General features: G+C 40.6%; 1 pseudogene; it reads right to left on the bottom strand.

Moving 5' to 3' along the window:
- Nucleotides 1-2,500: 2,500 nt before the first annotated feature.
- Nucleotides 2,501-14,566, bottom strand: LOC133044260 (prostaglandin F synthase 1-like; annotated as a pseudogene).
- Nucleotides 14,567-23,549: the final 8,983 nt, after the last annotated feature.

Genomic DNA, 23,549 nt, shown 5'->3' with positions numbered 1-23,549 from the left:
TTTCTTCTTCAGCAACTGCCCAATTCCGTGGTCCTCATTACAGCAAAGTCTTTGAAAACTGTGTCTACTCTGTTTCTCGCTGATCTCTTAACACCACTTCTTGAACCCACTCTACTCAGGTTTTGCCTTCACCACTCTTATCAAAGTTGCACTTGACTTTGCCAAGGTTAACTGCCCAATCCAATGGTCAGTTTCAGTCTTCTCTTACTTGTCCCCTTGCAAGAATTGGATTCTTTTCTCCTCCAATCTTTTACTTCATGTGCTTTCTAAGAACAGTCCCTCCTACCTCACTATCCTCTTCTTCTCTGCCTCTGCTGCTGGTTCCTCCACATTTTTTTTTTTTTAAGAAAAAACTAACTTCTCAATGCTGGGTTCTCATGAAGCTTGATGTCCCTGTCTACACTCACTCAATGTATACCATATTATCTCAGATTTTCTAGTTTCATGACTAAGTGGCAACTAAATTTGAGAAACCACAAATATAAATATTTTAGCTAACCTTTTTCTCTGATAGAATTCTATGTCCAACAGTATGCATGCATCTTCACTTGGGTACCTAAAGACATCTCAAAGATACATGTCTATAATTGAGCTCCTAATCTTCCCACAAAAATGTGCTCCCCCACATTGTCTCCATCTGAGAAAATGGCATCTCCTTTTCCTATCCCTTAAGCACAAATGTTGGGAATCAGCATTGATTCCACTTTTCCTTTCACTTTACATCCAATATGTTAGACAATCTAGCTGATGCAGCCCTTAAAATGTATTCCTATTTTAATAACTTTGACCACACTTATTGTTCCTTCTGTGGTCCAAGCCAACATCATCTCTCACCTAGATTCCTGTAGAGTCCTAAAAGAGGGCTCTTTTTTCTCTTTTACTTCTCAAAATAGCAACAAGTGTAATTTTTTTTTTTGAAGCGTGTCTACTTATGTAACTACTTTGCTCAGAACCCAAAATATCATTCTCCATTTCCCTCAGAGTAAAGTCCTTTCAAAACCGTGTGACACAAACCCCATGGCACCACTATCTCTCTGGCTAATCTTCAGCTTCTGTCTCTGCACCTCACTAAGCTTCACCCACATCAGCCAACTTCAGTTCAGTTCAGTCACTCAGTCATGTCCGACTCTTTGCAGCCCCATGGATGGCAGCACGCCAGGCTTCCCTGTCCAACACCAACTCCCAGCATTTACTCAAACTCATGTGCATCAAGTTGGTGATTCCATCCAACCATCTCATCCTCTGCCGTCCCCTTCTCCTCTCACCTTCAATCTTTCCCGGCATCAGGGTCTTTTCAAATGAGTCAGCTCTTCACATCAGGTGGCCAAAGTATTGGAGTTTCAGCTTCAGCATCAGTCCTTCCAATGAATATTCTGGACTAATTTCCTTTAGGATTGACTGATTGGATTTCCTTGCAGTCCAAGGGACTCTCAAGAGTCTTCTCCAACACCACAGTTCAAAAGCATCAATTCTTCAGTGCTCAGCTTTCTTTATAGTCCAACTCTCACATTCACACATGACTACTGGAAAAACCATAGCTTTGACTAGATGGACCTTTGTTGGTAAAGTAATGTCAGCCAACTTGCTGTCCCTTAAATGTTTCATAACACATGTCCTTCTTGAACTTAGTATTTTCTGTTCCAGAGTAATGAATGGAGCCTCTGTCTCTATGTTGCAAGGCTGTTTCTTACACAAATGAGAAGTTGTGTCAGATGAAGGGTAGTTGGTGTCTCTGCCTAACAGATGTACAGAAATGAGAGAGATTGTGCAGAATTATCTCCTACAAGCCGTTACTCATTTCTAACAGCTAAGTCCTCCTGATTTCATTCAGTCTTATCCTCCAGTAGGCTATCGACTCAAGAATTTCTCATTTTAATTGACATTTATTGATAATACCATGTGTTACTAAAGAATATTCAATAAAGTTTTGCTGAATTAATGAATGAATGGCAACAAATAAATCAATGGCAAAATATATAAGAACTAATTAAAATGCTAAACATGGGCAAACAATTAAGAAATTAAATAAATGAATAAGATATGTTGCTTTATAGTAAGCAAATTATAATACTGGGTTTTTTAAGTCATATTTTAGTTTTACCAAGATACTTATGCTAAGTTAAAAATAAGTAGAAAATCTGTAGATTGAAGATCTTTTCTCTTTGTAAATGAAAACACACACACATTTCTACAGGAAAGTCATAAGTTTAAGGCACCAAATTTAAGTATTATTAAATGGGTTAATCACAGGTTATCTTTATTCTCTATCATTTCCTTTCAACTTACCAAACTTTCTGTAATTTACTTTGTTTAACTATCACAAAAAATGTATTCTTACTTTGAAGTCTTTATTGTTCCATAAACTGTTTATTTTTTTTAAAGGAAAGGCAAACTTTCAAACATTCAGACACTTCATTTAAGCACCTCCACCAAATACAAAAATCCTCTTCATAGTCCTAGAAGCAAGTAATTCTCAAAGAACCACAGTGAGAGCTGAGAGTCAATATTCTTCAGAAAATGGATAGCCGGGCTGACCAACACCACTGAAAGAGAGGAGGAGGATTAACTTATTAAATCTGTCATGTTGTCAAAAACTGTTACTCAATAGATGCAGTCAGGATATATTTGCCTAAATATATAAACACATCCCTCATTCTCCCTTGACAAGCACACATGCAGGTGCCTGCTCCATGTGTACACGGCACCTGCACATCCAGTCCCAACATTCATGTGTAATATTCACGCCACAGTGACAGGTAGTTTGACCCAGGTTACAATTTATATGAGAGCACAAGACTTAGGGCCAACTGTGGAGGTCATTTCAGACACAGGTAGAACTTCTTCAGTCCCTAGTTGATGAAAAGTTGCACAGTGGACAAATTAGCTGCCCTTTTCCACACATCCATGGATAAGCAAATACTGAGCACTCCAAAAATACAGAGCACCTCCATAAAGGAATTTGTCATCTATAGAAGAGCTACCATGTGCACTTGAATAATCATACAGTTCAAAGTGAGATTATTACCTTTTTAACTTATAATGTAGTCAAACACTGGTTATGCAGTAATTACTATTACTGTTGTTTTGTTTTTTGTTTGTTTGTTTGTTTGTTTGTTTTGTTTTGTTTTGTTTCATTTTTCCCATGTTTCTACTTTGTTTTCAGAATTGGTCTTTTTCAGTTTGATTCATTAAAGAATGCATTCTAAGCAATTCCAAGTACCAGGAACCTGGCTAATGATCCAAACCCACAAAGATAAATAAGTCTAGGCATTCAGAGCCTAATGAAGGAAAATATACAATTATACTTAAAAACTGTTAAGTACAAAAAAGTAATTATCCTTTTTTTTCAATTATCATATCTTTTATCAGAAGCATGATAGCTATAAAAACAATAGGGAGAGTTTTGAAATCTTCCACTGGAAACAAAATTTTATTTCTCCAATAATTGGGATTCCCTTCTCTCTAAACTCCCTTCCAACCTCTCCCTGGTTGATTAGCCCTCTGTCCCTTCAATCCTGACATCTTCCTGCAGTAATTAGGCAGCTAGAATTCAATGTTAGTGACTAAGTCAAAGTCAAGAGGGTAGGGGCTCCCCAGGGGATGGACCCCTGATGGACAAATACAATACTAGTGTGAGTCTTAACTCAAGAAACCAGAGAGACCCAGATGATCTTACCTGAGTGTGTCCTGCTAAGCAGTCACTCACTGGAGGGTCATTTAAGCTCAAGATCTACTTGTAATTCAGTTTTGTGAGATAACAAGGATGAGCACATGAGAGTTGTAATAGGGAAGAAAGGGCAATGAAGAGTTCGTTTTGTAGGAAACAGATAGTGTCTTGGTGAAGAAATGCCCATTAGGGAGAATGTCCACCAGACACTTAGGGGACAGGGTGGGGCAGGCCCATGTGACATCGTAGCACTGATGAATGTTGGCCTTTCTAGGACCCTCCTCCATAAAAAACATCTACAATACATTTTATAGTTGTGTTGGGGTTAACATGATTGCAGGCTTCCTAGGTGGCTCAGTGGTAAAGGATCCACCTGCAAAACAGGAGACAGTTCTTTGATCCCTGAGTCAGCAAGATCCCCTGAAGAAGGAAATGGCAACTCACTTCAGTATTCTTGCCTGGAAAATCCCAGGAACAGAGGAGCCTTGTGGGCTACAGTCCATGGGGTACCAAGAGTTGGAAATGACTAGGTGACTAAACAACAACAACAAAACTTGAATACAATTCATGATGGACTTAGAAAGAAATAGAGATAAAACATGTTCATAGGACCTTGAAAGGATACAGGGCTGCAGGCACTCTGGGTTTCCTGGGTCCCTCAGCCTTGAAAGGAGATACACCAGGCACAGGGGTTAGGGGTACAAAGTAGTGAATTCACCACAATGTCAACTCAGGGGATTTTATTGATGGGCTGACCTGGGCCCCATCACATTTCTTTTGGTCAGAGACAGAGCGCTAGAGGAAACCTCTGGTCTCAGGTCTGCAGGAAGCCCCTGGTTTACTCCTACCCTGGAAATCAGCACTGTTTTCCTAGAATTAAGCTTTTAAAAAGCTAAGTTCTTCTACTGGCCTGCCTGCTACAGAAAACGGTTTTTGTGGGAAACATCGGCAAGTCACTTACTAGTGAAATTCATAATATCTTATATTTCTGTTGAGGCCATCGATTGCTTTCATGTCTTCTGGTGTCAGTTCAAAGTCAAACACCTAGAAGGAAAGAAGAATAACATTACCTCTCCCCCAAGAAGTTGGCCTCCCCCTGGTCACTGGAGGACTTTCCAGCTGGATGGAGACAAGAAGAGGGGACAGGGAAGCCGTGTCTGTCCTCAGTTTCCAGATGAACAAGCCTGGGACCCTCTGCTGAGTTCTCACCTCTCCTTCCCACACCTTCTCCTTCTCTGTCCACCTCACAAACATTACAGTGCACCAGTCACTTATCTTTTTAAGTGAATTACTTGAGACAAAAAAAATCTAAAATCGTTCTTTTCCAAACACACTGCTTTTAGACACTCCTGACTTGATACCTGAAACTGAGTTGACATTAGACTGATTGCCTCTCCCCAACACGCCCTAAGTGTGACAGCATTCAGCTGAAGCAATGTGGGAAGCAGGCTCCCCTGAGAAAGCCTGTTCAGGAATCTGATATCAAACTAATCATTATCATGATTAGATCTAAAAAAACTTTATGTATATACCTTCCTGGAGAAAGTTATGAGAAGTGTTTAAACATTAATGAACAACAAATTATTAAAAATTCACATCATAACAATGAAATGGAAAGCTCAATTTTGTAAAGAACTTCATTTTCTCCAAAGAGATCTCATTTCAATGCAACATGAACCAAAGACTTAAACATATATTCTGTTCTGGAAGTTGGTATGGTGATCAGTTCAGTTCAGTTCATTCACTCAGTCGTCTCCGACTCTTTGTGACCCCATGAATCGCAGCACGCCAGGCCTCCCTATCCATCACCAACTCCTGGAGTTTACTCAAACTCATGTCCTTCGAGTCGGTGATACCATCCAGCCATCTCATGCTCTGTCGGCCCCTTCTCTTCCTGCCCCCGATCCCTCCCAGCATCAGGGTCTTTTCCAATGAGTCAACTCTTCACATGAGGTGGCCAAAGTATTGGAGTTTCAGCTTCAGCATCAGTCCTTCCAATGAACACCCAGGACTGATCTCCTTTAGGATAGACTGGTTGGATCTCCTTGCAGTCCAAGGGACTCTCAAGAGTCTTCTCCAAAACCACAGTTCAAAAGCATCAATTTGTCGGTGCTCAGCTTTCTTCACAGTCCAACTCTCACACCCATATATGACCACTGGAAAAATCATAGCCTTGACTAGATGGGCTTTGTTGGCAAAGTAATGTCTCCGCTTTTTAATATGCTATCTAGGTTGGTCATAACTTTCCTTCCAAGGAGTAAGTGTCTTTTAATTTCATGCCTGCAATCACCATCTGCAGTGATTTTGGAGCCACCAAAAAATAAAGTCAGCCACTGTTTCCCCATCTATTTTCCATGAAGTGATGGGACCAGATGCCATGATCTTAGTTTTCTGAATGTTGAGCTTTAAGCCAACTTTTTCCACTCTCCTCTTTCACTTTCATCAAGAGACTTTTTAGTTCCTCTTCACTTTCTACCATAATGGTGGTGTCATCTGCATATCTGAGGCTATTTATATTTCTCCCGGCAATCTTGATTCCAGCTTGTGTTTATTCCAGCCCAGCATTTCTCATGATGTACTCTACATAGAAGTTAAATAAGCAGGGTGACAACATACAGTCTTGACATACTCCTTTTCCTATTTGGTGATACTGAATTTTAAATAAGAAAAGAACTAGTCAAAAGCAGTCAAGACATCCTTAAAATAAAAGAACATACCATACTGAAAAGCAAAACTTATTTTTTACTTCAGTAACACAGTAGAGAAATAGTTAAAAAGAAAAGAGTGGGCAGAAATGTACTTATGGACACTTGATATGTGACAGAGTTGACAACAAAAATGTGGAAAACATGGACACTTGTTTTTGTTATTCAGTCACTTAGTTTGTCCGATGCTTTGTGACCCCAAAGGAAGAGATTTTTTCCCCACTCACTGACTGAGAATCATATCACTGTGCTGAAAAGAAGACTAGGTTAGTTGTCTTACTCTAGCCAATAGAAACTGTGCAGAGAAGTCTTCAGGCTCCTCTGACAAAAGCCACATCCACCTGCTAAAGCAAAACTGCCAAGCTGCTCAGCACTGAACTGCAAATGCACGAAAGAGCCCAGCCCTAGAGGCCAACAGCTTAGCTGAGTGCAGGCTGATTTTCAAACCACAGATTGAGAATTAAATAAATGAACTCTGCATTAAATCTTGAAACTGGGTAGAGTTTCCTATACAGTTAAGGGTACAATAATGGTCTCCTACAAATAAATCAAAAGAGAAACAAACTAGCTAAAGTGGACAAAGTCTTGAAGAGGAACTTCACAAAGACAGAAACTCAAAAAGATTAAATGTATGAAGATGAAAACCTATGAGTATTCGGGGAAATACAAAATAAAACCACAGTGATTTGGAAGTTAAAGATCGCTGCCATAATTTTTGTGCCCCCAAATTCACATGTTATGGTGTTAAAAATGGAGTCTTTGAGGGAGGAGTAGGTCATGATGGCAAAGCCCTCACGAATGAGATTTCAAGGATATCACATTCATATAAGAGACTTGGGAGTGCTCTGTTTCCCCTCCAACATGTAAAGATACAAGGAGAAGCCTGTGACCTGGAGAAGAGCCCTCACCCAACCACATGGGTACCCTGATCTCAGATCTACAGCTTCACAACTGTGAGAAACAAATTTAATTTTTTTCACAGCCACTCAGCCTGTGGTGCTTTGTTAGAGCAGTTCAAACAGTCTAAGAAAAATCACATGATGCAATTTTATCAATTGAGAACAGAGAAACTAAGATATTTTCCTTAGGAACCCTCTGCCCACAGCCTTGCTCATCACCTGTATGTTCTCTTTGATCCACTTCTTGTTGTTACCCTTGGCCAGAACCACAACCCCACGCTGTATCTGGTAGTGAAGGGCAACCAGAGCTGCCGTTTTCTTGTGCTTTTGGGCAATGGCAGAGAGAACCGGATCCTCCAGGAGAACGGGGTGGTTCAGTTTCACCCTGGAAGGAATTTCAGAAATGCTGAGGAGCTTAGACTACGCAGTTTCTAAGGAGGCTTCTCAAACAGACCAGTTAGGTCCACTCTAGACCAGTACTTCCCAAAGTGTGGTCCAGGGACCGGCAGCCTCAGCGTTACTTGGGATCTTATTAGAAATACAAATTCCATGGCTGAGCTGAAGACAAACTGAGTCAGAACCTCAACTGTGTCACTCCCCATTCTGTGTTTACAGATCTCTGCAGGTAATTCGGATGTGTTGAGTTGAGATCAGAATGCCAAATTGTGGGTTATTTTCTTTAATTCTCAGGGGTTGTTTTTCTTCTGCAATCAAGGGCATGAATATAGAAACAGTAGGGAGATTCTTTTTAAATTTCTTTTTAAATTTCACTTTTTAAATTTCTTTTTAAATTTCACTTTTTAAATTTCTTTTTAAATTTCACTTTTTAAGGTATTGATAAAAATTGAGTAGTCTCAAAAATAAGAGGCGTTTATTTCATCACTATTTTTCTATATATGTTCACAGAAATGCTTCAAATTGAAATTTTTCTATCATGATATACCGAGCAGTTACATATTATTATTCCAATTTTAAATATAAGATAAGTGAGGCTTGCAACATCTCTTTTTACAAATGTGTTCATTAATTAATAGTTAATAAGTAAATCATGACATCTGCTTGTGTCTCTGGTCTCAACTGAGAGATTATATATAGATTTCAATGCAGACATTTGTTGTTGATGAGTCTACAAGATAATACAATGTAAAAAAAATGTCTGGGTAATGGGAAAATAAAAGAGAAGGATTCATTTCATCCCACCCCTCTCTCCCCTCTGCCTATGAGAGTTATCTGAGTACTGTGTTATTTACATTATTTCATCAAAAATTGAATTTCAGGGAAACTCCCAGTTGTCTTCATTAGAATTCAGTACCATTCTTTTACTCGTTGGGATCCCAGAGCAGTGTAGGCAACAAGAACAATTTCATGTGACTTGCAGAAATCCAACAGTTTGCTCTGGTTCAGATAAGGGTGACATTCCACCTGTAGAATGCCCAAAGAGAACAGTGTCAGATTATATGCAAAAGCAATATTAATATGACAGAGAAAGACTAAAAGTTTTCAAAGGCTAAAGGAAAGACTAGAACATTAAATGAAAACTGGAAATGTCAACATCAACAGAAAAACAGAGAAAAGTATATTTATACAGGTATTTTATAATATACATGGATGGGAGAACCAGTCCAAGATTGAATAATCAAAAGCTGTGCTCTACATTGAGTAGATGTTCCTGAGTAAATATTTCATAAATTACTAGTATCACCTTGAGCCTTTAACTTCACCCTCTAACTTTGATGATTTTCATCACCTCCAACACATTTTTCTTAACTGTGCTCCCTGTTTAAGATTCATAAATGCTGAAACAACAACACCAAGAATTCAGACATCAGAACCCCACACAAACCCTTAAAATCCATCTCAGCTATTTTGACTCTTTATTAATTTACTTCTGATTCCATGTTTTCATCATTTTCCTTCCTGCATGCAGTTCTCTTCAGGGCACTTTTCACGCTATCTGCTCTTCCCTTCATCTCAGGAAAATGACTCCTTCCTCTAGTTCTGGGTTCTACCCACAGTTCAAAAGGAAGACATCCCACCTTTTCCACCAGCCTGTCAAACAGAGATAGTGTTATGGATTCTATTCACACCATCCAGAGAGGCTCTGCTTTCTAGAATCCTCTGACCCACAAAGGTCAGATGAACAGTGAGGGAAGACAGACAGACATCTGGCTCCAATGCAAGAAGGAGGTTCTGAAGAGCAGGAAGGAGAGGACCCAAGCTGCTCACCTGGTTGCAGATGGGCTTGTACTTGAGCCCCGGCTTGTTCAGGATCTTCTCCAGCTGCTTGTGGTTGAAGTTGGACACCCCAATGGACTTGGTCAGCCCTGCATCTTTACACCTCTCCAGGGCCTGGGAGGGAGGGGTGGTGAACAATTACATGGAATGATAGAACAAGAATGAATGCTTCAAACCATTGGTAATCACACTCATCCATCAAAAATTACCCTTGACTATCAAGAACAATTGGGAAGAAGGTCACAATATAGAAAGAATTATGGTCCCCTCCTTAGAAAAACCCCAAAAAGTCATATCACATGAAAGGAAAGAGATGCCTCTCTAACTGCCCCATATTCTCCTCCTTTGTTCCTCTCTATGAACGTTTCAGCAGTGGTTTCCCCCCCACATCCCCAGCATCCCAGACCTTGGATTCTTGAACTGCTGAGTCTGATGGTCCACAGCCCATTCTCACAGGTGGAAGAAAGGAAGGAGGTTCCCCCTCTCCTGGCCCCTCTCCTGGTTCTCTCCTCTCTGGACTCACCTCCCACGTGTGACAGAGATCCACTGAGTCAAATATCAGTTTTCCATTTTCATCTTTTAGAAATAATTCCTTCCCTGGCTGGAATGGAAGCAGTCATTTTAGAGACATCAAAAAATAATTTCTCTGCATTTAGCCAGGCTTCCAGGCACCAGGGATTAAACCTCCATCAGGTAGGTTTATAACTTTCTAGATACTAATATTTGCAATGTGATTTGCATATATAGAGTTGTCAGCAATGTCTTTAATAGGGAGACTTATTCTAATATCTTACATTCAATATATGCTGTAATAAATACAATCTTTTTAGGTCCTAAAAGGGACACACAGTGAGTTCTCTGAATTTTCTCTGTTCCTTGTACTTACCTATTTTTAAATTCCTTTCTGTGCTGGGAATGGCAGTAAGTTACATGACATAATTTCCAGAATAAAAATTTCAATCTTGACCTGGGCTAGATTTCAGATTTCCTTTTATCTCTGAACATCAGATACCCTAGGGCAGGCATGTGAACCACCAATGCTCTTTTTAGGTTGATATGGAACGTGGACAATCCAGACATGCTCTCAAATGTTCATGGCCATGATGAGCCTTAGGCTGCCCCAAGGCCATATTTGCAACTAATGAAAAATATTCAGTAAAAATAAAGCAAACCATGAGTTGTGCCATATTAAAGGATAGAAAAAAGAAGTTATTTCTGAAGAGTACTGCAACCCTCAATTCTGCCTGTGGCTGGGATTTGCCATCTACATGGTCCATGAAACTATTTGGCATCAGATGGCTTGAGTTTATTTCTGTGACTTGAAATCAAGAGTTCAAAGTAATAATTTTCTTAATGGCTAAATGCAGTCCGCAAGTGTCATCCTGAAGACAAGGGAGAGCATAGGCAAGGTCTCCCAAGTCCCTATAAATGTATGAGATTTAGACGCACCCAGAGAGAGTGCCACCAAATCTGCTCACCTAGAAAGGGTGAAAGACAAGATAAACTCATCATATTCAATGTAAGGCAGTGACATGCTCATCAAGGCTGCACCAAACTCTTGGTTCATGAAATCCCCAGACACTCAGGAGTCATAAGCAGGACTGTGTGCGGAACTGTCTTATTTTATTTCCTTTAATTTTTCAGACAGAGCCTCAGATTATTAACTCCTTTCTCTGGGAGACATGTAGGGATTCGAAGAAACTCAGTAAAAAATGATCACAAATGATTACTTGGGGGATTCTACTCTAGTGTGATCATCCCTTCAACCTACTAAGACAGATCTTAATTCAACCATTCATGCAAGTTGATGAACATTCTAAGACAAGATATAACATTGATGTGATCACACAAATTTCTAACCTTCAGAGCCAGTGGAAAATGAATAATATAGAGATCAACATAGTCCAGTTGAAGACTTTTCAGTGACTTTTCCAAGGCTGGTCAGACCAACTCTGGTCGAAAGGATGTGCACCAAAGCTGTAGAGGTTAAAGAATAAAAATTGTATTAATAATACTTTAGGTAATTTTTTTTGGCCATACCATGTGCTTGTGGGATATTACACAAGCACACACTCACAACACATACAGTACCTTTGAAGTGCAGAATATGTCTTCTCTCTTCACAGTGCCATCTGCAATCTTGCTTTGAATGGCCTGTCCAACCTGCTCTTCATTTTGGTACAAATGAGCACAGTCAATATGGCGGAACCCAACCTCTATAGAGAATGGGGTGAATTCCAGAGCTTCCATCTTAGCAACCTACATAAGCAACAAAGGTAGAAGTCGAATATCCACATAAGAGATTGCTAGGCACAAGCTTTGATCTTCCCAAGAATAAACTTTTTTCTGTGTCTTTGGTTAGTTCTGTATGTTTAGTGATGAACCCATGACAGCTTCCCTTAACATTCCTAATAGGTAATTAAATGGTCACCACCCAGAAACCCTTCAACATCTGGTGATCAGTGGTTGATTGTTGGTATCAGAGGATGGCAAGAGCACCACTAGGTTCAGTGATTTGCTGGAAGAACCCAAGGGACTCAACAAGATGTTGTAGTCATGAATAAGATTTATAATGTGAGGAGTTTGAAGCAAAATGAACAGTTACAATGTGCCTAGTAAAAGTATCAGAACCAAGGTGAAAGCTTCTGAGACTTCTGTCCACCAGTGAAGCCACACAGACTGAATACAATGAAAAAAATTGTATCTATTCAAGGTGTACAATGTGATGTTCTCATAAATGTCACTCATATTATTCACTAGACCGATTCTTTGCAACTCCATGGATAGCAGCACGCCAGGCTTCCCTGTTCTTCACTAACTCCCAGAGTTTGCTCAAACTCATGTCCATTGGGCCAATGATGCCATCAAACCATCTCATCCTCTGTCACCTCCTTCTCCTCCTGCTGTCAATCTTTCCCAGAATCAGGGTCTTTTCCAATGAGTCAGCACTAGCATCAGGTAGCCAAAGTACTGGAGCTTCAGCTTTAGCATCAGTCATTCCAAGGAATATTCAGATTTGATTTGTTTAGAATTGATTTTTTTTTATCTGCTTGCTTCCCAAGGGACTTTCAAGAGTCTTCTCCATCATCACATTTTGAATGCATCAGTTCTTCAGCACCCAACCCTCTTTATGGTCCAACTCTCACATCTGTACAAGACTACTGGAAAAACCATAGCTTTGACTCTATAGAACTTTGTTGGCAAAGTAATATCTCTGATTTTCAATACACTGTCCACATTTGTCACAGCTTTTCTTCCAAGGAGCAAGTGTCTTTTAATTTTCTGGCTGCTGTCACCACTCACAGTGATTTTGAATCCCCCAAAAATAAAGTCCATCAGTGTTACCATTCTCCCCATCTATTTGCCATAAAGTTATGGAAACAGATGCCATGAGCTTAGTTTTTTGAATGTGGAGTTTTAAGCCAACATTTTCACTCTCCATTTTTACCTTCATCAAGAGGCTGCTTAACTCCTCTTCACTTTCTGCCATTATTGTGGTGTCATCTACATATCTGACATTATTGATATTCCTCCCGGCAATCTTGATTCCAGCTTGAGCTTCATCCATTTATTTATTTATTATTTTACACAATAAAATGCACAGAGAAACTTTGCAATTGCAGTCACCCTCAAAGGAAAGCAAGTCAGTGTTCTTGACAGCCGAGTCTCACCACTTCTGCCAAGCTGGGAAAGAGATGGAAACGAGTGGAACACAGAGTAATCTGTAGGTGAGCACAGTCTCAGACCCTGATGCAGAGTGAATGCTGAATGCTTTCTTCCTTTTCATACGATTGGTTCTAGCCTGGTTAGTGGAACAATGTGATGCTCCCAGAGTCACACTGGACTCAATCACTTGATAATCCAAGTCCCCTTACATTAATGTTGCATCTGTCTACTATTTATATCTCAACACCTAACCACTACTATTACCTCTTCAGGTGCATAGGTTCCAAATCCCAGGACAGGAATGAAGTGGCCATCATTAAGTTTCACCTTCTGTTGTTTGGGATCTATTGCTGTTTCTTCTCTGAGTAAGTAGACTCTGATTTTTTTCTTCTTCCTTCACAGGTTAGGAAAAACAGGAAGGTAACACCCCAGGTGCACCATCCAATGTTAGCAGATATATTGTAAGAGGAGCATGATTAAACCAATACCCATTGAGTAAGAACAGGATTGAAATCAGTCAACTTATTTGCTTTTTCTTATCAGTAAAACCTTATTACATAATGATGATATGTGCTGAACAATTACCGACCATATGTTAGACTAGAAATTTCGACAAGAGCAATATTTTTCATTTTTCTATTACAAAGTCAATCTCAATCAAATATCAGCTGAAACAACTCTCTTACAATGAAAACATACACACATACACAAACCACACAACCTAAAAGTATTTTGAAAACATTTTTCAAAATGTTACCCCTTGATAAAGAATCAAACTTTCAAATGAAAATAAATTTGCCCTTTTACATTTCCCACCAGCAAAATATTTTGTTTGCAGATCTGACTGGTGAAATCCTGAACAGGATCTGGAAACCAGACATTTTGGCAAAGTGCTTATTGGAGGTTAATTATTAACAGCCTTAGGACACCATGTGCACTGTTCAAAGAGACTCTGAATGTTTATACCTTGTAGCTAGTTATATAACTTTTAGAGTACTCTCATAATGTAACTGATACATATTTTACATTATTTACTAAATGTTGCATATTATTCATAAAAGAAAAATCTATTTTAAAAAATGTAAAATACAACAAATTTGCAAAGAGTAATGGAAATTATGATACACTGATGCACGGGGATGTTGTGAAGACAAATAAAATTTAACATGTGCAGTGACATCAGCAAAATGGTGAGCTAGAAGGACTGAATTCTCCCAAGGAAAGACAAGAAAAGAAAGAGAAGGTAGCTGAAAAACCTCATAGGAGTTCTGGGAAACAGACACAGATCTACAGCATCAAAGTGAACATGCAACTAGGAAAAATGCAGAACAAAGTGACAGGGAATTTCATTATGTATTTACTCACCGGTCTCCTAAACAGTCAGTTTCTCCCATCAGGAAGCTTCCATAAGCCTCTTATCCTTATCTGTCAGAAGGAATACAGAATGAAAACCACAATAACAGAAACCTAATCAAACTGATCACATGGAACACAGACTCGTCTAATTCAAGAACTATAAGCCATGTCATCTAGGGCCACCCAAGATGGACGGGTCATGGGGGAGTCTTCTGACAAAACGTAATCCACTGGAGAAGGGAATGGCAAACCACTTCAATATTCTTGCCTTGAGAACCCCATGAACAGTATGAAAAGGCAAGAAGATATGACACTGAAAGATGCACTCCCCAGGTCAGTAGGTGCCCAATATGCTTCTGGAGAAGAGTGGAAAATTATTCCAGAAAGAATGAAGAGATGGAGCCAAAGTGAAAACAACGCCTAGTTGTGGATGTGACTGGTGATGGAAGTAAAGTCTGATACTGTAAAGAGCAATATTGCATAGGAACCTGGAATGTTATGTCCATGAATCAAGATAAATTGGAAGTGGTCAAACAGGAAATAGCAATAGTGAACATAGATATTTTAGGAATCAGTGAACTAAAATGTACTGGAAAGGGTGAATCTAACTCAGATGATCATTGTATCTACTACTGTGGCCAAGAATCCCTTTGAAGAAATGGAGTAACCATCACAGTCAACAAGAGTCTGAAATGCAGTACTTGGTTCCAATCTCATAAACGACAGAATGATCTCTGTTCATTTCCAAGGCAAACCATTCATTATCACAGTAATTCAAGTCTATGCCCCGACCAGTAATGCTGAAGAAGCTGAAGTTGAACAGTCCTATGAAGACTTACACTACCTTCTAGAACTAACACCAAAAAAAGATGTCCTTTTCATCATAGGGGACTGGAATGCAAAAGGAGGAAGTCAAGAGATACCTGGAGTAACAGGCAAATTTGGCCTTGGAGTACAGAATGAAACAGGGTAAAGGCTAACAGAGTTTTCTCAAGAGAATGCACCAGTCATAGCAAACACCCTCTTCCAACAACGAAAAGAAGACTCTACACTTGGACATCACCAGATGGTCAATACCGAAATCACATTGATTATAGTCTTTGCAGCCAAAGATGGAGAAGCTCTATACAGTCAGCACAAACAAGACTGGGCGCTGACTATGACTCAGATCATGAACTCTTTATTGACAAATTCAGACTTAACTTGAAGAAAGTAGGGAAAACCACTAAACCATTCAGGTTTGACCTTAATCAAACCCCTTACGATTATACAGTGGAAAGGACAAATAGATTCAAGGGACTATATCTGATAGACAGAGTGCCTCAAGAACTATGGACAGAGGTTTGTGACATCATACAGGAGGCAGTGATCAACCACCCCCAAGAAAAAGAAATGCAAAGAGGCAAAATTGTTGTCTGTTAGTTAGTTTAGTCACTCAATTGTGATGCCATGGACTGCAGCATGCCAGCCCTCCCTGTCCATCACCAACTCTTGGAGCTTGATGAAACTCAAGTCCATTGAGTCGGTGATGTCATCCAACCATCTCATTCTCTGTCATCCCCTTCTCCTCCAGACTTCAATCTTTCCAGAATCAGGGTTTTTCCCAATGAGTCCATACTTCACCTCAGGTGGCCAAAGTATTGGAGTTTCAGCTTCAGAATTAGTCCTTCCAATGAATATTCAGGATTGATTTCCTGTATGATGGACTGGTTTGATCTTCTTGCAGTCCAAGGGACTCTCAAGCGTCTTCTCCAACACCACAGTTCAAAAGCATCAATTCTTCGGCTGTCAGCTTTCTTTATAGTCCAACTCTCTCATCCATACATGACCACTGGAAAAACCGTAGCCTTGACGAGACATACCTTTGTTGGTAAAGTAATGTCTCTTCTTTTAAATATGTTGTGTAGGTTGGTCATAACTTTCCTTCCAAGGAGTAAGCATCTTTTAATTTCATGGCTGCAGTCACCATCTGCAGTGATTTTTTTCATTTATTTTTATTAGTTGGAGGCTAATTACTTTACAATATTGTAGTGGTTTTTGTCATACATTGACATGAATCAGCCATGGATTTACATGTATTCCCCATGCCGATCCCCCCTCCCACCTCCCTCTCTGCCGGATCCCTCTGGGTCTTCCCAGTGCACCAGGCCCGAGCACTTGTCCCATGCATCCAACCTGGGCTGGTGATCTGCAGTGATTTTGAGGCCCAAAAATATAAAGTCTGTCACTATTTCCACTGTTTCCCCACGTATTTGCCATGAAGTGATGGGACCAGATGCCATGATCTTAGTTTTCTGAATGTTGAGTTTTAAGACAACTTTTTTACTCTCCTCTTTCACTTTCATCAAGAGACTCTTTATTTCTTATTCCCTTTCTGTCGTAATGGTGATGTCATCTGCATATCTGAGGTTATTGATATTTCTCCCAGCAATCTTGATTGCGGCTTGTGCTTTATCCAGACTAGCATTTCTCATGATGTACTCTGCATATAAGTTAAATAAGCAGGGTGACAATATACAGCCTTGACGTACTCCTTTCCCTATTTGGAACTAGTCTGTTGGTTGTCTGAGGAGGCCTTAAAAACAGCTGAGAAAGAAAGAGAAGCTAAAGGCAAGGGAGAAAAGGAATGCAAACTTTGAATGCAAAGTTTCAAAGAATAGCAAGGAGAGATAAGAAAGCCTTCCTCAGTGATCAATGCAAAGAAATAGATGAAAACAATAGAATGGGAAAGACTAGAGATTTCTTCAAGAAAATTAGAGATACCAAGGGAACATTTCATGCAAAGATGGGCACAGTAAAGGACAGAAATGGTATGAGCCTAAGAGAAACAGAAGATATTAAGAAGAGGTGGCAAGAATACACAGAAGAACTATACAGAAAAGATCTTCATGACCCACATAACCACTATGGTGTGATCACTCACCTAGAGCCAGACATCCTGGAATCCAAAGTCAAGTGAGCCTTAGGAAACATCACTACAAACAAAGCTAGTGGAGGTGATGGAATTCCAGTTGAGCTATTTCAAATCCTAAAAGATGGTGCTGTGTAAGTGCTGCACTCAATATTCCAGCAAATTAGGAAAACTCAGCAGTGGCCACAGGACTGGAAAAGGTCAGTTTTCATTCCAATCCCAACTAAAGGTAATGCCAAAGAATGTTCAACCTACCACACAATCGCACTCATCTCACATGCTTTCATAGTGGTGCTCAAAATTCTCCAAGCCAGGCTTCAACAGTACATGAACCGTGAACTTCCAGATGTTCAAGCTGGATTTAGAAAAGGCACAAGAACCAGAGAACAAATTGCCAACAACCTCTGGATGATAAAAAAAAAAAAAAAGCAGGAGAGTTTCACAAAAACATCTGCTTCATTGACTATGCCAAAGCCTTTGACTGTGTAGATCACAACAAAGTGTAGAAAATCCTTAAAGAGATGGGAATGCAAGGTCACCTTACCTGCCTCCTGAGAAGTCTGTATGCAGGTCAAGAAGCAACAGTTAGAACCAGACATGGAACAACAGACTGCTGCCAAATTGGGAAAGCAGTACATCAAGGCTGTATATTGTCACCCTATTTATTTAACTTCTATGCAGAGTACATCATGAGAAATGCCAGACTGGATGAAGCACAAGCAGGAATCAAGATTGCTGGAAGAAATATCAATAACTTCAGATACACAGATGACACTACCCTTATGGCAGAAAGGGAAGAAGAGTTAAAGAGCCTCTTGATGAGAGTGAAAGAGAAGACTGAAAATGCTGACTTATAACTCAGCATTCAGGAAACTAAAATCATGGCATCTGGCTCCATCACTTCATGGCAAATAGATGGGGAAACAATGGAAACAGTAAAAGGCTTCATTTTGGGGGGCTCCAAAGTCACTGCAGATGGTGACTGCAGCCATGGAATTAAAAGATGCTTACTTCTTGGAAGAAAAGCTATGACCAACATAGGCAGCATTTTAAAAAGCAGAGACATTACTTTGCCAACAAAGGTCCATCTAGTCAAACCTATGGTTTTTCCAGTAGTCATGTATGGATGAGAGAGTTGGACTATAAAGAAAGCTGACAGCTGAAGAATTGATGCTTTTGAACTGCGGTGTTGGAGAAGACTCTTGAGAGTCCCTTGGACTGCAAGGAGATCCAACCAGTCCATCCTAAAGGAAATCAATCCTGAATATTCATTGGAAGGACTGATTCTGAAGCTGAAACTCCAATACTGTGGCCACCTGATGCAAAGAACTGACTCATTTGAAAAGACCCTGAAACTGGGAAAGATTGAAGGCTGGAGGAGAAAGGGATGACAGGGGATGAGATGGTTGGATGGCATCACCTACTCGATAGACATGAGTTTGATTAAACTCCAAGAGTTGGTGATGGACAGGGAAGACTGCTGTGCTGCAGTCCATGGGGTCAGACATGACTGAGCAACTGAACTGAACTGATCCTCCTCCTGTCTGGAGTAGTACAGTCTTGATCAGTTCCCAGTTACCTCCCTCAAACCAGACTGCTCACAGAACAGTGTATGATGTTCCAACTAACTTGAGGGCTACCTGGAGACTGGAGTCTGTTCCAGTTACCTCTAAACTCGAATGGAAGAACACCTGGAGTGGTTATTGCAGCTGCAGGGGGACTATACCTATATAGTCCCTGGCACCATATGTATATATATATATATATGTCAGGGACAAAGGAATAAGGGTTGAGATATAGACTAGACCACGTATTAATAAAACCCTGAGTAGAATTGGTGTGTGTCTTTGGGGGACATAGAGCATTAAGAAACAGTCAAAAATTCACTGGAATCAGAAAGACATTCTCAGTCCAGGCAAGATGCTGACTCAGAATTGAATTGAAACCCCTTAGCTTTCCTGTTGCACTGATCCCCAGGACAAAGAACATGATGAAAAAACTAATGAAGGAAAGTCATGATAAGGAACAAATCTACCAATAGTGAGTTTTCACCTGTTTTTTCAGGTACCCAGTTGTGAACACACACACACACAGGAACACACACACATCCGAACGGGACAGGGCAGCCATTAGAGAGGTGCCAGAGAAGCAAGATCAGGAGCTGTGACCAGTGTGCCAGGGTTGTAGCACATGCATGGCCGCCTGCTGCAGGGGCTGCTGGCAAAAGTGCCAGAGCAGGGGGGCAGGGGTGAGAAGGGGCAGTGCACACTTACAAGGAGTGGAATGAGTTTGTACCCAACCATCAGAGTTCTGCTCCAGCATCTTGGGGCCCACAAGGCCCAGTAGGGTGGGGACAACCGGTGAGCACAGAAACCTCTACTCACACTTGGCTCTGGTGTAGCCTCTCTCTCCCCTTCCCATCAAGATGCCAGCTGCCAGCATGCCCTGGGGTAGGGGTAACCCTGCCAACATCAGCTCCAGCTCTGCCCCAGATCCTCTGGTCACAAAGACTGCACAGGGACCCGTCCACACAAGGACACCCCTGAAAGACCAAGGCAGATAATTTTCACCTAATTTCATAGGGATGCTTCCTGGTGGCTCAGCTGGTAAAGAATCTGCCTGCAATGCAGGAGACCTAGATTGATCCCTGGGCTGGGAAGATCCCCTGGAGAATGGAACAGCAACCCTCTCCAGTATTCTGGCCTGGAGAATTCCATGGACTATACAGTCCATGGGGTCACAAAGAGTCAGACACAACTGAGCAACTTTCACTTCATAGGGAGAGAGGAAGTTAAGCAAAACGAGAAGAGAGAGGAATTTGTGTCAAATGAAACAATAAGAATAAACACCTGAAAAAAAAATCAGTTATGAGACAGATACTGATAGTTTACCCATATAATTTACCAGAATTTAGAAGCATAAAAAGAATGCTACCTTAACACAGTTCAAAAATAGAACATACTAACATTCACAGTGTAGGGATTCCAGAAGCAGAAGAGAGGGGGAGAGGGGCAGAAAATGTATCTGATGAAATTATGGCTAAAATTTTCTGAGCCTGGGACTTCCCTGGTGGTCCAGTGCTTCCACTACAGGGGGCACAGGTTTTGAAACTGGCCAGGGAACTATTTACCAAAGGTGATTAAAATCATGAGATGGGGGGTGTTCCTGGATTACCTAGACCACTCTGGTGTAATTAGAGTCCTTATACATGGGACCTGGGAGGGTTGTAGTCGCAGAGAAGGTGGGAAGATAGAAGCATTAGATAAGAGAATCCAAGACACTATGCACTGTCTCTGAAGATGCTGGAAGAGTCTCCAAGACAAAAAAATGAAGTGTTTTCTTGTACAGTGACATAGTCGAGTCTGACTCTTTGCACCCCATAAACTATAACACACAAGGAATCCCTGTCCTTCACTATCTCCTGGGGTTTGCTCAAACTCATGTCCATCGAGTCAATGATGCCATCAAACCAGCTCACCTTCTGCCGTGCCCTTCTCCTCCTTCCCTCAGTCTTTCCCAGAATCAGGGTCTTTTTCCAATGAGTCAGCTCTTTGCATCAAGGGGAAAAATATTGGAGCTTCAGCATCAGTCCTTCCAATGAATAATCAGGATTGTTTTCTTTTAGGACTGACTGGTTTGTTCTCCTTGCTGTTGAAGGGATTAAGAGTCTTCTCCAGCACCACAGTTCAAAAGCATCAATTCTTTGGCACTCGGCCTTCTTTATGGGTCAACTATCACATCCATACATGACTACTGAAAAAACCATAACTTTGACTATATGGACTTTGGTGGGAAACATGATGTCTCGCTTTTTGAAGGAACTAAGAATCTTCTCCTTCCTGTTGAAGGGACTAAGAGTCTTCTCCAGCACCACAGTTCAAAAGCATCAATTCTGCAGCACTCAGACTTCTTTATGGTTCAACTCTCACATCCATACATGACCACTGAAAAAACCATTCTTTGACTATATGGACCTTGGTGGACAAATGTTTTTTAATACATTGTCTAGGTTTGTCATAGATTTTTTTTCAAGGAACAAGTGTCTTAATTTCCTGGCTGCAGTCATGGTTCACAGTGACTTTGGAGCCCAAGAAAATGAAGTCTGTCACTGTTCCCATTTTCCCCCCATCTATTTGCCATGAAGTGATGGGACTGGATGGGCTTCCTGGTGGCACTAGTGGTAAAGAACTTGCCTGCCAATGCAGGAAACATAAGTGGGGTGGGTTCTACATCTGGCTCAGGAAGATTCCCTAAAGGAGGGCATGGCAATCCACTCCAGTATTCTTGCTCGGAGAATCCCTGGACAATGGAGCCTGGTTGGCTGCAGTCCATAGGGTCGCAAAAAGTCGGACATGACTGAAATGACTTAGCATGCACTCATGCACGATGTGACTGACTGCAATGATCTTATTTTCTTGAATGTTGAAAGTTAAGCCAGGCTTTTCACTCTCCTCTGCCACCTTCATCAAGAGGCTCTTAATTTCTCTTTGCTTTCTACCAGAAACGTGGAGTCATCTGCATAACTGAGATTGTTGATATTTCTCCCAGCAATCTTAATTCCAGCTTGTGATTCATCCAACCCTGCACTTAGCTTGATGTACTCCACATATAAGTAAAATATGCAGGGTGACAATATACAGCCTTGACATACTCCTTTTCCAATCGAATCAGTTCATTGCTCCATGTCTGGTTCTAACTGTTGCTTCTTGACCTGCATACAGGTTTCTCCAGAAGCAGGTAAGGTTTTATAGCGTTCTCATCTCTTTAAGAATTTTCCACAGTTTGTTGTGATCCACACAAAGACTTTCGAGTAGTCATGGAAGCAGAAGTAGATGTTTTTATGGAATTCCCTTGCTTTTTCTATGATCCAAGAGATATTGGCAATTTGATCATTGCTTCCTCCACATTTTCTAAATCCAGCTTGTAAAAGTTCTCGGTTCACATATTGCTAAAGTCTAGCTTAAAAGATTTTGAGCATTACATTGCTAGCATGTGAAATGAGTGAAATTTGTAGTAATTTGAACGTGCTTTGGCATTGCCCTTTTTTGTGACTGGAATAAAAACTGAATTTTTCCAGTCCTGTGGCCACTGCTTTGCTTTCTAAGTTTTCTGGCATGTTGAGTGTAGCACTTTAACAGTATCGTCTTTTAGGATTTGAAATAGCTCAGCTGGAATTCCATTATGTCCACTAACTTTGTTCATACTGATGCTTCCTAAGGCTGATTAGACTTCACACTCCAGGATTCTGGCTAGAGGTAAGTGACAATACCATCGTGGTTATCCAGGTCATAAAGACCTTTTTTATACAGTTCTTCGGTGTATTCATGCACGTCTTTTTAATCTCCTCTGCTTTTTTTAGGCCCTTACCATTTATTTCCTTTATTTTCTTCCTCTTTACATGAAAAGTTTCCTTGGTATCTCTAATTCTCTTGAAGAAACATTTAGTCTTTCCCATTCTATCATTTTAGTCTATTTCTTTGCATTGTTCAGTTAAGAAGGCTTTCTTATCTCTCCTCGCTATTCCTTGGAACTCTGTGCTCAGTTGGGTATATCTTTCCCTTGCTCATTTGCCTTTCCCAATTCCTCTTTCCTCAGCTATTTGCAAGGTCTCCTCAGACAGCCATTTTGCCTTCTTGCATTTCTTTTTCTTCAGGATAGTTTGGTCACCACTTCCTGTACAGTGTTACAAGCCTCATCCATAGTGTTCAGGTACTCTGTCTATCAACTTAATCCCCTGAATCTATTAAACACTTCCATTATATCATCATAAGGGATTTGATTTAGGTCATATGTGAATGGCCTAGTGACTTTCCTACTACAGGGAAGGAATACAGCCCCACCTATCAGCAGAAAATTGGATAAAAGATTTACTGAGCATGACCCTGTCTACCAGAGTAAGACTTAATTTTTCCCACAGTCAGTCCCTCCCATGAGGAAGCTTGCAAAACCTCTACTTTCATCCAGCACATGGCAGACAGGGGAGCAAGAATTTCAATCCGATGGCCCTCAGAATGAAAACCACAATCACAGAATACTAACCAAAATGATCACATGGGATCACATTCTTCTGTACCTCATGAAACTATGAGTCATGCCATACAGGGCCACCC

This window comes from Dama dama, chromosome 23 (assembly GCF_033118175.1).
Source record: "Dama dama isolate Ldn47 chromosome 23, ASM3311817v1, whole genome shotgun sequence".
NCBI classification, from domain to species: Eukaryota; Metazoa; Chordata; class Mammalia; order Artiodactyla; family Cervidae; genus Dama; species Dama dama.
This window is presented reverse-complemented; position numbering and strand designations above follow the sequence as displayed.